Source organism: Eumetopias jubatus, unplaced genomic scaffold (assembly GCF_037043125.1).
Source record: "Eumetopias jubatus isolate StellerSeaLion01/CBP00866 unplaced genomic scaffold, mEumJub1_p1.0 scaffold_13, whole genome shotgun sequence".
Taxonomy (NCBI): Eukaryota; Metazoa; Chordata; class Mammalia; order Carnivora; family Otariidae; genus Eumetopias; species Eumetopias jubatus.
Window position 1 is genome coordinate 63726828 of NW_028274819.1, and position 16025 is coordinate 63742852.

Consider the following 16025-nt stretch of genomic DNA (forward strand, 5'->3'; position numbering starts at 1 on the left):
GTTGAGACTATGGGCTCTGGAGTCAAATGGCTGGGGATATTTTTTTCTCTCTTTTTGGACCTTAGATGAACAGAATTGGCTTAATCATAGCCCTACATTCATGAAAACTCTCATCATTGCTCCATGTAGGATTTACTTCTTTATTTACTTATTGACCAATAATGTAATAGAAACTAATCTCACCACTCAAAACAAAAGTTAGGATCTTGACAATAACCTATTTCTAACTTTATGACCACCATTCACATTCCCTGCCTGTCCCCACCCAAGATAACCATCATAATAAATTGTGTCTCAATATTGTGTTGATTTTTAATACAATTTAGTACATCTATAAGTATTCCTAAAAATATTTTATTTCATTTTTTTTCAACTTTATAAAAAAGTAATCAACTTTAAGTAATATTTTTGGATTTACTTTTTTACTTAAACTTATATTTGCTGATATCACTCATATTTTGCATGTCACTGTAGTCTATTCACTGTAACTGCTATACAACAGCCCATTCTGTCAATATATCACCATATATTTTCCTACTTTGATGTTAGTAATCACCTGAGCCATTTAATTTTTGCTATTATAAAAAAAGCTGCTATAAACATTCTTGCAGAGCTCCCATTGTACACATGCAAGAGTATCTCTTGGGTATTTACACCTCAATGTGGATTTGCTGGATCATAGGGTACATAAATATTCAAATCAAGTAAATAAAACTAAACTGTTTCCAAATTGGTTGACCTATTGGCTTTTAGTTCCATATTCTCTCCAGTATTATCATATCCCTAATTCCAATTTTTCTATTATTTGTGCTTTCCTAATTGATTTGCGGATTGCATACATACCACACATACACATAAACACATCCCACATATTCTTGATACAACCACTTTGTGTCTGTCTCTTCTGAGTAATCTTTAACCAGTCTGTGCCTTAGTTTTTCACTCTATAATATAAGGTAAAATATAAAATATGGTACCTGTTGGTGAGGGTTAATTTTATGTGTCAACTTGACTGGGCTGAGATGCCTAGCAGACTTTTAAAACATTATTTCTGGGTGTTCCCATGAGAGTTTTTCTGGAAGAAACTAGCATTTGAATCAGTAGACTAAGTAGAGGATCATCTTCTCCAATGTGAGTGGGCATTATCTAATCCTCTGAGGACCTAAATAGAACAAAAAGGCAGAGGAAGGACAATTTGCTCTCTGCTTGATCTGGGACATCCATCTTCTCCTGACCTTAGACATCAGTGCTCTTACTTCTGAGGCTTTTGATATTAGATGAGGAATTACACTATTGGCTCCTGTGGTTTGCAGGTCTTCAGGTTTGGACTAGAATTACATCACTGGCTTTCCTGGACCTCCAGCTTATGGGTGACAGATCATGGGACTTCTCAGCCTCCATAATCATGTGAGCCATTCACTCATAATAAATTTCTTTCTCTGTTTCTCTGGAGAACTCCAATACACTACCTAAGAAGGGATTTTTTTGAGGAATATATTATTAATACATGTAGAATGATTTATTAAAACTATTTTATCAAATATCAATGTTATCATCCCCAACTTATAAGTTAGCAAGTTGAGGCTTAGAAAGGTTAAATAATTTGACCAAGATCATACAGCTAGGATATGGTAGGGCTAGATTGTATACCCAAACTGAAACAGAGCTTCTGTCTGTTCTTAACCACTCTACCATACCACCTCTTTTTATATCAGGAAATTGAAAAGTTCTTGTGAAACTTTGCTACAGGGAAAGACAATGGAAAATAATACTTTTGATGACTATGCTCATTACATGTTTTGAAAATATATCTCTACCTTGTAAAATAGACACTAGAATGCCAGGATGATCAATATATTGTAATAAGCATAACAACAATCACATAAGTGGTTAATAAATTCTAGTTATGATTATTATCTCATAATATCTCACAAATCCAGGGTTACAGATCTTCTCCCCATTTTATCAATAAGAAAAATAAAGCTTTTAAAGAATAAGTAACTTGTCCAAGGTTGAATGGTACAAAGTAGTTATAGACCCATAAGCTTGTCTGATTGTTCCATATGGCACCACAGAACAGATCTAAGATTAATGGCAGACTATATTATTATTAACAATAATAAGCTAAAATTTATTAAGCATTTATTATCTAGCAGGCTGTGCTATGTACTTTATATGAATCATCTCATTTAATTCCAACAAAGCAAGTGGTAGGTCTCATTCTGCAAGTAAGTAAATACAGGTTTAAAGAAGTTAAATAATTTGTGAAATTATTTATGACTGATGAGCAGTGGATACTAACCTAGGATTGCTGAAATCCAAAATGTATATTCTTTACCATAATGGTATGTGCTTAACAGAAATAAGGATCCCTATCACAAGAGTTGTATAGAAGAAAGGGCTGGGAAACCACTGGACTGGTATCTTACTGAAAAGATTCATGTATTTTTTCATCTAACTCATACCTGTTAAGTGCCTATTATGTAGAAGTCATATTATTTTACAATTTAAGGATTATATGAAAAGCAAGATTGTTTAAAGAAAGCAGATTTAAATGGGAGGCAGAAAACTGAACTGAATGGTTTTTATGTTTTTTAGTTTCTTCAGTCATATAATTCTGTAACTCTTGATTTCCCTTATTCCAAATAACGCCAGCAGTTCCTAAAGCAATTAAAACAGAAGGAATTTGCTACTTCAGTTACTTTCTCTTTCCCAGTATCTACATATACTCCATTCCGTATTCAGCATGCTGATTTGCATTAGCTTAGATGTCACTCAGAATTGAGGAGTGAAATCCAGGCATTCCTACAGAGTTCTTTACAACTGACTGCTGAAACCTCAAGCTGTGATACAGCATGAACTGCCCATCTCCCAGGTGTTTCACATGCTCTCACTGTCATTTCATCAGGAAAGGGAGATTACCTATTTTTCTCCTTGAAATCATCATTTCCTGTCTTCAGGCTGGGTAGCTTATCTATTCTGATAACAAAAGATATAGATATCACTCTTGTTTGCCCTATCAAACATCATGAGACATTTCCCTCACTAATTACTGAACAAATTGAAAGGAGTAAGACAAGAGCCACTCAAAATATAGGGATTTTCTTTTTATTTATTTATTTTTATTGTGGGAAGAACACCTAACATATCTACCTGCTCACAATTTTTAAGTGCAAAAGACAGTATTGTTCACTACAGGCACAATGCTGCACAGCAGATCTCTAGAACTTACCCATCTTGTACAACTAAAAATTTATACCTTTTGAACAGCAATTCCCCATTTTCCCATCCCTTCAACCCCTGACAACCATCATTCTAATTTCTGCTTCTATGACTTTGAAATAGGAACCTCATATACTTGGAGTCATGCAGCGTTTGTCCTTCTGTGACTGACTTATTTCACTTAATATAATGTCCTGCAGGTTCATCGATGTTGCTGCACATGAAAAGATTTCCTTCCTTTCTATATATGTCATGTGATTACAAAAATTTTATCTATTTCTGAGCTTTGTGATGAAATTTTTATTAGCTTTTTCAAAACTGTAATTTGTTGTTAGTCTTTTTCTCATTTTAGATAAATATTGACTTCCATGTGTTTATAAAGAGGACAAGTACCAAGCTTCAGTATCTGATTCTTTCATAAAAATCTATTGAATAATTCAATTATATATGTTGGGAAGATTTTTATAGCTAAGGTGGTTTTGAAAAATTATTCATTGTCATTTTCAGATTATGTGACTTCTGGCAAGGATGTATCCAAGGAAGGTTGATTCCATAGTCATCAGATTCTATTTATTTTGTGAATTTGATTAGAAAATGGCAATTGATTATTATAAGATTGGACAGTAACCATTACAATCCAATTTGTATTTTTTAAGACAGATGTAAATCATACCACAGTGATAGAAAAGCAAGAGTACTTTGCGTGGCAATAAAAAAGACAAACTTTCAATGATTCTACCATTCTCTGGCATGGTTTTGCATCACATTGGTCCATAAACCTATGAAAATAACATACACTAGATGCTTACTTTTGGAATTTCTCATTCAGGAAACCTAGGGTTAGTACAGATATCAGAAATGTATTTGAAGTATTCAATGAGTCTGTGAAGAACCACTGATTTGCCTGGTATAGGCCAAAGTCCTCAGCATAGACACATCATGATGGCTAGCTAACTCATGCTTAGCAACGCATACCAGCCCCACCTCCAAACAACTTCAATACTTATACCTAAGTAATATGGAGCTACTTGTGGTTTTTTTTGGAATCATCATACATTTGCTGATGATGTTCTCTTCCCTGGAATAAACTTTCCCCCTTGTATACTTGGAACATTCTACTCCTATTTCAAGACCCAATCCAAAAATCATCACCTCTCTCATTTTTTCCAAGAAAACATCCTGTTCTAATTCCTCATGCTACCTTATAACTTAAATTATATAATTAAATATATATATTTATATAAAATTAAGCTATATATATATATCGCAATTAACACACTGTATTGTCTCGAATTGTCTAGATCCCTGTCTTCCCTGCTAGCCTGTGAGCTCCTAGAAAACCTGTTCATCATTTTATCCATAGTGCTTAAAACTGTGCTCTGCCAAAGAGAGACAAACCAAAAAACAGACTCTTAACTATAGAGAACAAACTGATGGTCACCAGAGAGGAGGTGGGTGGGGGATGAGTGAAACAGGTGATGGGGATTAAGGAGCATACTTACCATGATGAGCACAGGGTGATATATGAACTGTGGAATCACTTTATTCTATAACTGAAACTCATATAACACTCTGGAAACATATAACTAACTAGAATTAAAATAAAAAATTAATTTAAAAAAAACTGCTCTGCAAAGGGAGGTGCTAAAGCAATAGTTGCTTAAATTTTTTAAATGAATCAATGAATGAACAGCAGCACCAATCAAACAATCTTTCAGGCCAAACACTTCAAACCTAGATTCTTCTCTGCTATTCAGTTGTCACAGTCACAGATTCCACTGTTAGATCTGTTCTAATGATTTACTCCTCTCCTTCTCCACGGCAAATGCAGATATTTTTTTCTACAGGCTAGTGCCACCTTAATACCCTCCTATGATACCCCACAGCCTTCAGCAGAAAGTCTTGATGCCTGATCATGCCATACGAGACCATGCCTGCTCTGTGTCTACCTAAGCCCCAAATTCTACCATTCCCACAAACAGAGCCTACAGTCCACTCATATGGACCCATTCAAGCCTCCAAAGCAGACCATCGATTTCTGTATTACTTCTTTGTTTTTGCATGTATTTCTTCACTTAGAAACTCCTCATTCTTCTCTGCCTGGATAAAAAAGTACAACCATAAAAAAAAAAATTTAGCTCAACTGTTCACCTTCCCTGGAAAGGCTCAACTAATTCTTATCCTCCTAGACCGGGCTAGAGACATAGTCCCCCTCCCACTTCCCTTAACTCTCAGTGCATCCTTCTAGGTTCAGGTCACTGCAACTGCTGACTTACTGTCTTTACCAGTAAACTAAGAAATTTTCCAAGGAAGAGACCACGGCACCTACTACAAGCCTACTTCATGTGATTCTGACAAACTACCAGCTGTATCTATGATATAACTCAATACTTACCTCACATCGATTTGTTTAAAATATATTTAATTTGAAGGATGTAAATGTAGTTTTTCTTAAATTAGTATCACATGGAAAATATTGTAATGAGAAATGAAATTTGAGAATTAAAAATCAGTCATTTTATCAGGAACATGTCTTTTTTTAAGATTTATTTATTTATTTGAGAGCAAGAATGAGAGAGAGAGAGAGTATATGAGAGGGGGAAGGGTTAAAGGGAGAAGCAGGCTCCTTGCTCAGCAGGGAGCCCAATGCAGGACTTGATCCCGGGACTCCAGGATCATGACCTGAACCAAAGGCAGTCGCTTAACCAACTGAGCCACGCAGGCGCCCCAGAAACATATCTTGTAAGGGGACTTTTGCAGAATGTACATAATCTAAATACAGTGCCAGAAAAGGGGAACCAAAGATGACCAAGACAAGACTCCTACAATTAAAGCCTTGGCAAGCTGCATTTATAATTAACTAAAAACACAACAAAATCATCAGTGTTGATCAATACTCTTCTGGCATGTGATCAAAAGCAATTTTTGCACTGAGCCCTGGAAATTTAAACAAACATGTTTTCTCCCTATTTTTTTTATGATCATGAATCCTGCTTGATTAAAAATCTCTACAAGATTCTTTCATTCACTCATTAACTCATTCATTTAATAAATATTTCCTGACCATGTCCCACATCAGGCATTTTGCCAAGAACAGATGGTACAAAAATATAAGATAAATACTTTTCCTTAGGGGAGGCATTTTTAATGAAAACAGATAAATACAACTAACACCTAAAAAAAGGAAACAACTTTGCATGGGGATCATGAAAGGCTTCTCAATGAAGATAACATTTAACTTCAGTCTTGAGGAAGGAGTTAGTTTACCAGAAGTTTTATTGTTTGAGGCGATGATAGAGATGAATATGGAATTGGTTTTTACGGTGCATGCTAACCAATATGAGCCTCTAGCTGTGTGACACAGTTAACAACATGTGAGGGGGACGACTTTCCTAGAAACAGGTGTTCTGGCATTTTCCTAACTGGAATAGCTTAGATGACTTTCCCAGGCACTTGAATTTAAAGAAAAGTTCTCCCAATATAGAATTTTCAGGAGTGCTGTGTCAAATTATTCATTTTTGGTATTTTAGACATATTGACTAAAGGATTTTCAACAAGCTTTTGTATATGTATGGGCAACACTCAACAAATTATTTTTCTATGCCATAAAATTTTTCACTTGAGAATAAATTTATCATCTCCAGATTTTGCTAACATGGGCTTCTTGGTGCCTTACAAACAGTAAAAAGTAGGGATTCATGGAAAATAAAAACTTTCACAATACTTTCAAAAAGTACAAAACACTTAATCAATAGTCAACATATTTGAGTGGAGCAAGATGGCAGAGGGGTAGGAGACCTGGATTTCGCCCGGTCTCAGGAATTCAACTGGATAGCGATCAAACCATTCTGAACACCTACGAACTCAACAGGAGATCAAAGGAAAGAATAGAAACAACTCTCTGAACAAAAAAGCGACCACTTTCTGGAAGGTAGGACATGCGGAGAAGTGAATCCGAGGCGATATTCGGGAGGATAGATGGCGGGGGAGGGGGCCTCTATCGGCCGCTTCTGGGAAGTGATAGAGCCATGGAGCACAAAATCGGAACTTTTGAAAGTCGGCGCAGCTGAGGGACGTCACTCCAGTGGCTAAGCTAGGGGTGGAACCCTCACGGGACACTGTGGTCTCAGGACCCTCGGGGGTCACAGAAAGAACGGGGGGGGGGGTGCTGAGTGCAGCAGAGCTCCCAGGTATCAGAGCAGGGAAGCCGGCTGCAGAGACGGAGCCGAGGCTTAGGCTCTTAGCTCGGGGTTTGCCATAAACTGTGATCGATGACAGTCGGGCCACTGCTCCTCCAGGGGTGACCCAACAAGCGGCAGATCCGGGGAGACTCCTCTTCCTCCCCCAGGAGGAGCGGCACAGGAGCACACCGCAGGGATCTGCTGGGTTTGGAGACTCACGGAGTCGTGTGCCATAGACAGAAACGCTCGGTCACAGGCCAGGGGAGCAGGGAGTGCAGCCAGAGACCAGGGAGATGGGAGTGACTGACTGCTTTTCTCTGTGGGCGCACTGAGCAGCGGGGCTCCGAGTTCTTGGCTCCTCCAGGGCAGAGACTGGGAAGCCGCCATTTTCACTCTCGTCCTCCAACGGTGTACGGAAAGCTTGCAGGGAAAAAAAGCTTCTGAGAGCAAACCCGAGCATATTACTCAGCCTGGACCGGCAAGGGCGGGGCAATTCCGCCTCCCGCAAAGACATTTGGGAACCATGGCAACAGGCCCCATCCCCAGAAAATCAGCAAGAACAGCCAGCCAAGACCAAATTTATCGACCAATGAGAACGGGAAAACTCCAGTGCTAGGGGAATACTGCACATTGAAATCATGGCTTTTTTACCATGATTCATTAGTCTTTCAAAGTTAATTTTTTTAACTGTTTTTCTTTTAATTTTTCTTTTTCCCTTTTTCAACCAACATCTTATCAATCCCTTTTTTAAAAAAAAAAATTATTTTTCATTTTTAGTCATATTCTATCCCTTCATAGTACTTACCCTTATTTTTGGCATACATATATATATATGTACACACACACACACACACACACACACACATATATATATAAGTTGTTCTCTCTTTAAAATTTTGAGATACAGTAAGTCGGAGGGGGAGATGAACCATGAGAGACGATAGACTGTGAAAAACAAACTGAGGGTTCTAGAGGGGAGGGGGGGTGGGGGGATGGGTTAGCCTGGTGATGGGTATTAAAGAGGGCACATTCTGCATAGAGCACTGGGTGTTATGCACAAACAAGGAATCATGGAACACTACATCAAAAACTAATGATGTAATGTATGGTGATTAACATAACAATAAAAACTTTAAAAAAAGTTTTTGAGATACAGTTTCTTCTAACATATCAAAGTATACCCTAAATCTCTAGTGTCCATGGCTTTGTTCCAATCTCCTGCCTGATTACATTCTCTCCCCCTTTTGTATCTTTCTTTCCTTTTCTTTTAATTCTCTTCATTATTTTGTCAAACACCTTCTTATCAACTCCTTTTTTAAAATTTTTTTTAAAATTTCCATCTTTACAGTCATATTCCATCCCTTCATCATATCAAACCTTATTTTGTACGTATATAAGTCTTTCTTTTTTAAAGTTTTAGTAGGCACTTTCTTCTAAAAGACCAAAATACACCAAAAATCTAGTGTGTGGCACTAATCTATACGCCAGCCTGATCATATATGATCATATTCTGATTTTATTGTTTGTTTGGTTTTTTTTTTATCTTTTTCTTCTTCTCTTTCTTTTTTCTTTCTTTCCCTTTCTTTTCCACTGGTTTCGGGTCTTTTCTGATTTGTTTAGAGTATATTTTCTGGGGATGTTCTTAACCTGTTAGCATTTTGTTCTCTCATTCATCTATTCTCCTCTGGACAAAATGACAAGACAAAAAAAAAATCACCTCAAAAAAAAGAACAAGAGGTACTACCATCTGCCAGGGACCTACTCAATATGGACATTAGTGCGATATTGGACCGAGAGTTCAGAATCATGATTTTAAAGATACTAGCTGGGCTTTAAAAAAGCATGGAAGTTATTAGAGAAACCCTTTCTGGAGAAATAAAAGAACTAAAATCTAACCAAGTCGAAATCAAAAAGGCTATTAATGAGGTGCAATCAAATATGCGGACATTAACTGCTAGGATAAATGAAGCAGAAGAGAGAATCAGCGATATAGAAGACCAAATGATGGAAAATAAAGAAGCTGAGAAAAAGAGAGATAAACAACTACTAGATCATGAGGGCAGAATTCAAGAGATAAGCAATACAATACGACGAAACAACATTAGAATAATTGGGATCCCAAGAAGAAGAAGAAAGAGAGAGAGGGGCAGAAGGCATATTGGAGCAACTTATAGCGGAGAACTTCCCTAATTTGGGGAAGGAAACAGGCATCAAAATCCAGGAGGCACAGAGAACCCCTCTCAAAATCAATAAAAATAGGTCAACACCCCAACATGTAATAGTAAAACTATGAGTCTCAGACACAAAGAGAAAATCTTGAAAGCAGCTCAGGAGAAGAGATATGTAACCTATAATGGTAGAAACATTAGATTGGCAACAGACCTATCCACAGAGACCTGGCAGGCCAGAAAGGACTGGCATGAGATCTTCAGAGCACTAAACGAGGAAAATATGCAGTCAAGAATACTATATCCAGGTGGGCTGTCATTGAAAATAGAAGGAGAGATAAAAAGCTTCCAGGACAAACAAAAACTAAACGAATTTGCAAATACGAAACCAGCCCTCCAAGAAATATTGAAAGGGGTCCTCTAAGCAAAGACAGAGCCTAAAAGCAGCATGGACCAGAAAGGAACACAGACAACATAGAGTAACAGTCACCTTACAGGCAATAAAATGGCACTAAATTTGTATCTTTCAATAGTTACTCTGAATGTAAATGGGCTCAATGCCCCAATCAAAAGACACAGGCTATCAGATTGGATTAAAAAACAAGACCCATTGATATGCTGTCTGAAAGAGACTCATTTTAGACCCAAAGACAGCCCACATTGAAAGTGAGGGGGTGGAAAACTATTTACCATGCTAATGGACACCGAAAGAAAGCTGGGCTGACAATCCTTATATCAGACAAATTAGATATTAAAACAAAGGTCGTAATAAGAGATGAAGAAGGACACTATATCCTACTTAAAGAGTCTATCCAACAAGAAGATCTAACAATTGTAAATATCTATGCTCCTAACATGGGAGCAGCCAATTTTATAAGGCAATTAATAACAAAAGCAAAGAAACACATTGACAACAATACAATAATAGTGGGGGACTTTAATACCCCCCTGACTGAAATGGACAGATCATCTAAGCAAAAGATCAACAAGGAAATAAAGACTTTAAATGACACACTGGACCAAATGGACTTCACAGACATATTCAGAACATTCCATCCCAAAGCAACAGAATACACATTCTTCTCTAGTGCCCATGGAACATTCTCCAGAATACATCACATCCTAGATCACAAATCAGGTCTCAAATGGTACCAAAAGATTGGGATTATTCCCTGCATATTTTCAGACCACAACGCTTTGAAACTAGAACTCAATCACAAGACGAAAATCAGAAAGAACTCAAATACATGGAGGCTAAAGAGTATCCTACTAAAGAATGAATGGGTCAACCAGGAAATTAAAGAATTAAAAAAATTCATGGAAACCAATGAAATTGAAAACACAACTGTTCAAAATCTTTGGGATGCAACAAGGCAGGCCTGAGAGGAAAGTATATAACAAAACAAGCCTTTCTCAAGAAACAAGAAAGGTCTCAAAGACACAATCTAACCCTACACATAAAGGAGCTAGAGAAAAAACAGCAAGTAGAGCCTAAACACAACAGGAGAAGAGAAATAATAAAGATCAGAGCAGAAATCAATGAAATAGAAACCAAAAGAACAGTAGAACAGATCAACGAAACTAGAAGCTGGTTCTTTGAAAGAATTAACAAGATTGATAAACCCCTGGCCAGACTGATCCAAAAGAAAAGAGAAATGACCCAAATCAACAAAATCATGAATGAAAGAGGAGAGATCACAACCAAGACCAAAGACATACAAACAATTATAAGAACAGATTATGAGCAACTCTATGCCAGCAAATTAGATAACCTGGAAGAAATGGATGCATTCTGAGAGATGTATCAACTACCAAAATTGAACCAGGAAGAACTAGAAAACCTGAACAGATCTATAACCACTAAGGAAATTGAAGCAGTCATCAAAAATCTCCCAACAAACAAAAGCCCAGGGCCAGATGGCTTCCCAGGGGAATTCTACCAGACATTTAAAGAAGAATTAATACCTATTCTCCTGAAACTGTTCCAAAAAACAGAAATGGAAGGAAAACTTCCAAACTCATTTTATGAGGCCACCATTACCTTGATCCCCAAACCAGACAAAGACCCCATCAAAAAGGAGAATGACAGACCAATATCCTTGATGAACATGGATGCAAAAATTCTCAACAAAATCCTAGCCAATAGGATCCAACAGTACATTAAAAGGATTATTCACCATGACCAAGTGGGATTTATCCCTGGGCTGCAAGGTTGGTTCAACATCTGTAAATCAATCAACGTGATACAATACATTAACAAAAGAAAGAACAAGAATCATATGATCCTCTCAATAGATCCAGAAAAGGATTTGACCAAGTACAGCATCCTTTCTTGATCAAAACTCTTCAGAGTATAGGGATAGAGGGTACATACCTCAATATCATAAAAGCCATCTATGAAAAACCTACAGTGAATATCATTCTCAATGGGGAAAAACTGAGAGCTTTCCCCCTAAGGTCAGGAACATGACAGGGATGTCCACTATCACCACTCCTATTCAACATAGTGTTAGAAGTCCTAGCCACAGCAATCAGACAACAAAAAGAAATTAAAGCCATCCAAATCGGCAAAAAGGAAGTCAAACTCCCACTCTTTGCAGATGATATGATACTGTATGCGGAAAACCCAAAAGACTCCACCCCATACTGCTAGAACTCATACAGGAATTCAGTAAAGTGGCAGGATATAAAATCAGTGCACAGAAATCAGTGGCATTCCTATACACCAACAACAAGACAGAAGAGAGACAAATTAAGGAGTCAATCCCATTTACAACTGCACCCAAAACCATAAGATACCTAGAAATAAATCTAACCAAAGAGGCAAAGGATCTGTACTCAGAAAACTATAAAATACTCATGAAAGAAATTGAGGAAGACACAAAGAAATGGGAAAATGTTCCATGCTCATGGATTGGAAGAACAAACATTGTGAAGATGTCAATGCTACCTAGAGCAATCTATACATACAATGCAATCCCCATCAAAATACCATGCACTTTTTTCAAAGAAATGGAACAAATAATCCTAAAATTTGTATGGAACCAGAAAAGACCCCGAATAGCCAGAGGAATGTTGAAAAAAAAAGCAAAGCTGGAGGCATCACAATTCCAGACTTCCAGTTCTATTACAAAGTTGTCATCATCAAGACAGTATGGTACTGGCACAAAAACAGACACATAGATCAATGGAACAGAATAGAGAGCCCAGAAATGGACCCACAACTCTATGATCAACTAATCTTTGACTAAGCAGGAAAGAATGTCCAATGGGAAAAAGACAGTCTCTTCAACAAATGGTGTTGGGAAAATTGGACAGCCACATGCAGAAGAATGAAACTGGACCATTTCCTTACACCACACACAAAAATAGACTCCAAATGGTTGAAAGACCTCGATGTGAGACAGGAGTCCATCAAAATCCTAAAGGAGAACATAGTCAGCAACCTCTTCGACCTCAGCTGCAGCAACTTCTTCCTAGAAACATCACCAAAGGCAAGGGAAGCAAGGGCAAAAATGAACTATTGGGATTTCATCAAGATGAAAAGCTTTTGCACAGAAAAAGAAACAGTCCACAAAACCAAGACAACCAACAGAATGGGAGAAAATATTTACAAATGACATATCAGATAAAGGGCTAGTATCCAAAATCTATAAAGAACTTCTCCAAACTCAACACCCAAAGAACAAATGATCCAATCAAGAAATGGGCAGAAGACATGAACAGACATTTTTCCAAAGAAGACATCCAAATGGCCAACAGACACATGAAGAAGTGCTCAACATCGCTCGGCATCAGGGAAATCCAAATCAAAACCTCAGTGAGATACCACCTCACACCCGTCAGAATGGCTAAAATTAGTAAGTCAGGAAATGACAGATGTTGGCGGGGATGTGGAGAAAGGGGCACCCTCCTACACTGCTGGTGGGAATGCAAGCTGGTACAGCCACTCTGGAAAACAGTATGGAGTTTCCTTAAAAAGTTGAAAATAGAGCTACCATACGATCCAGCAATTACACATCCGGGATCTTTACCACAAAGATACAAATGTAGGGATCTGAAGGGGTACGTGCACCCCAATGTTTATAGCAGCAATGTCCACAATAGCCAAACTGTGGAAAGAGCCAAGATGTCCATCGACAGATGAATGGATAAAGAAGAGGTGGTATATATACACAATGGAATATTATGCAGCCATCAAAAGGAATGTCATCTTGCCATTTGCAAAGACGTGGATGGAACTGGAGGGTGTTATGCTGAGTGAAATAAGTCAATCAGAGAAAGACAGTATCATATGACCTCACTGATATGAGGAATTCTTAATCTCAGGAAACAAACTGAGGGTTGCTGGAGTGGGGGTGGGGTTGGAGGGATGCGGTAGCTGGGTGATAGACATTGGGGAGCGTATGTGCTATGGTGAGCCCTGTGAATTGTGCAAGACTGTTGAATCACAGATCTGTACCTCTGAAACAAATAATGCAATATATGTTAAGAAAAAAAAAGAAGAAGAAGATAGCAGGTAGGGATGAATGAAGGGGCGGGAATCGGAGGGGGAGAGGAACCATGAGAGAGGATAGACTCTGAAAAACAAACTAGAGAGTTCTAGAGGGGAGTGGGTGGGGGGATGGGTTAGCCTGGTGATGGGTATTAAAGAGGGCACGTTCTGCATGGAGCACTGGGTGTTATGCACAAACAATGAATCATGGAACATTACATCAAAAACTAATATAATGTATGGTGATTAACATAACAATAAAAAATTTAAAGATAAAAAATATACAGCATTAATAGAACAAACTAAGAGAAACTTTCTGAAAATTAACTTGCATGATATGGATTATTGCCTTTTTCTTTCTTATATGGTAAGAATTGAGGACTTCTGGACCTCCTGCTTTTGTATCTCTCATCTTATGAAGTCAGAATTAATATTCAGAATGTTGTCTCTCTGTTACATGAGATTAAATTATTTGGGGGGTCATCTAAACTATTGGAAAGCATAGTTTCATTAAGAAGTGTTAAGACAGTTATATTCTTGGTTAAACAAAAATTATACTAACTGGAGTATTTAGATTGAGATATTATTGTGTCTACATATTTATCCAAAATCATGTAAAATTCATGATTTTTCACTCTATTTTCTCTAACAATCTAACATTTAGCCAACACTTTTTATTATGATTTAAGGAAATTTGCAAAATTCTGTTGTTTCCTACACCTGATACCAAAAAGCTGCTAAGAAATATGATGGACGAGCAACAAACTTCCTTGGATTATTTATCCAATCAGGTTAACGAGCTCATGAACCGGGTTCTCCTTCTGACCACAGAAGTTTTCAGAAGGCACCTGGATCCTTTTCCCCACAGGCCGGTTCAGTCACATGGTTTAGATTGTACTGATATTAAAGGTACCATTGGCTCTGTCACCAAAACACCAAGTGGTTTATATATAATCTACCCAGAAGGATCTAGTTACCCGTTTGGGTAATGTGTGACATGGATTACCGAGGAGGTGGATGGACCATGATACAGAAGAGGGTTGACGGGGTCATTGATTTCCAAAGGCTGTGGTGTGATTATCTGGACGGACTTGGCGACCTTTTAGGCGAATTTTGGCTAGGACTAAAAAAGATTTTTTTATATAGTAAATCAGAAAAATACCAGTTTTATGCTGTATATTGCATTGGAATCTGAAGATGACACATTTGCTTATGCATCATATGATAACTTTTGGCTAGAAGATGAAAAAAGATTTTTTAAGATGCACTTAGGACAGTATTCAGGAAATGCTGGTGATGCTTTCCGGGGCTTCAGAAAAGAAGAAAACCAAAACGCAATGCCTTTCAGCACATCAGATGTGGATAATGATGGGTGTCGCCCCGCATGCCTAGTCGGGGTCAGTCCATGAAAAGCTGTAGTCACCTGAGTAACAACACCGGCTGGTGGTTCAACCAGTGTGGTCTAGTGAACCTAAACGGCATTCATCACTTCCCTGGAAAATTGCTTGCAACTGGAATCCAGTGGGGCACATGGACCAAAAACAACTCACCTATCAGGATTAAATCTGTTTCAATGAAGATTAGAAGTATTTACAATCCATATTTTAAGTAATCTCCTTTTAAATTGCAGTGTGCGTTCCAGAGTTATTTTTGATAATATGGAAGGGATTTTACATAGTTTCTCTTTTTACTCTTTCAAACCTTTTAGCCAAAATTTAACTACAGATGACATCTAGGTGTTGTTTAATTAGAAATCTTTTGTAGAATTTTATAAAACATGGCTCAATGTATGCTTTTACTACTAAGCACATTAACAATATGTAATAAAATTTGTTTTAAGTAAAAAAAAAGTCAACATATTTTATTTTTTTATGTTATGTTAGTCACCATATAGTACATCATTAGTTTTTGATGTAGTGTTCCATGATTCATTGTTTGCATATAACACCCAGTGCTCCA

At 37.5% G+C, this 16025-nt stretch overlaps 1 pseudogene; it reads left to right on the forward strand.

Annotated features, from left to right (window-relative positions):
* The window catches only part of LOC114226623 (angiopoietin-related protein 5-like), a 67804-nt pseudogene extending 52126 nt beyond the window's left edge, over positions 1-15678 (forward strand).
* Positions 15679-16025: the final 347 nt, after the last annotated feature.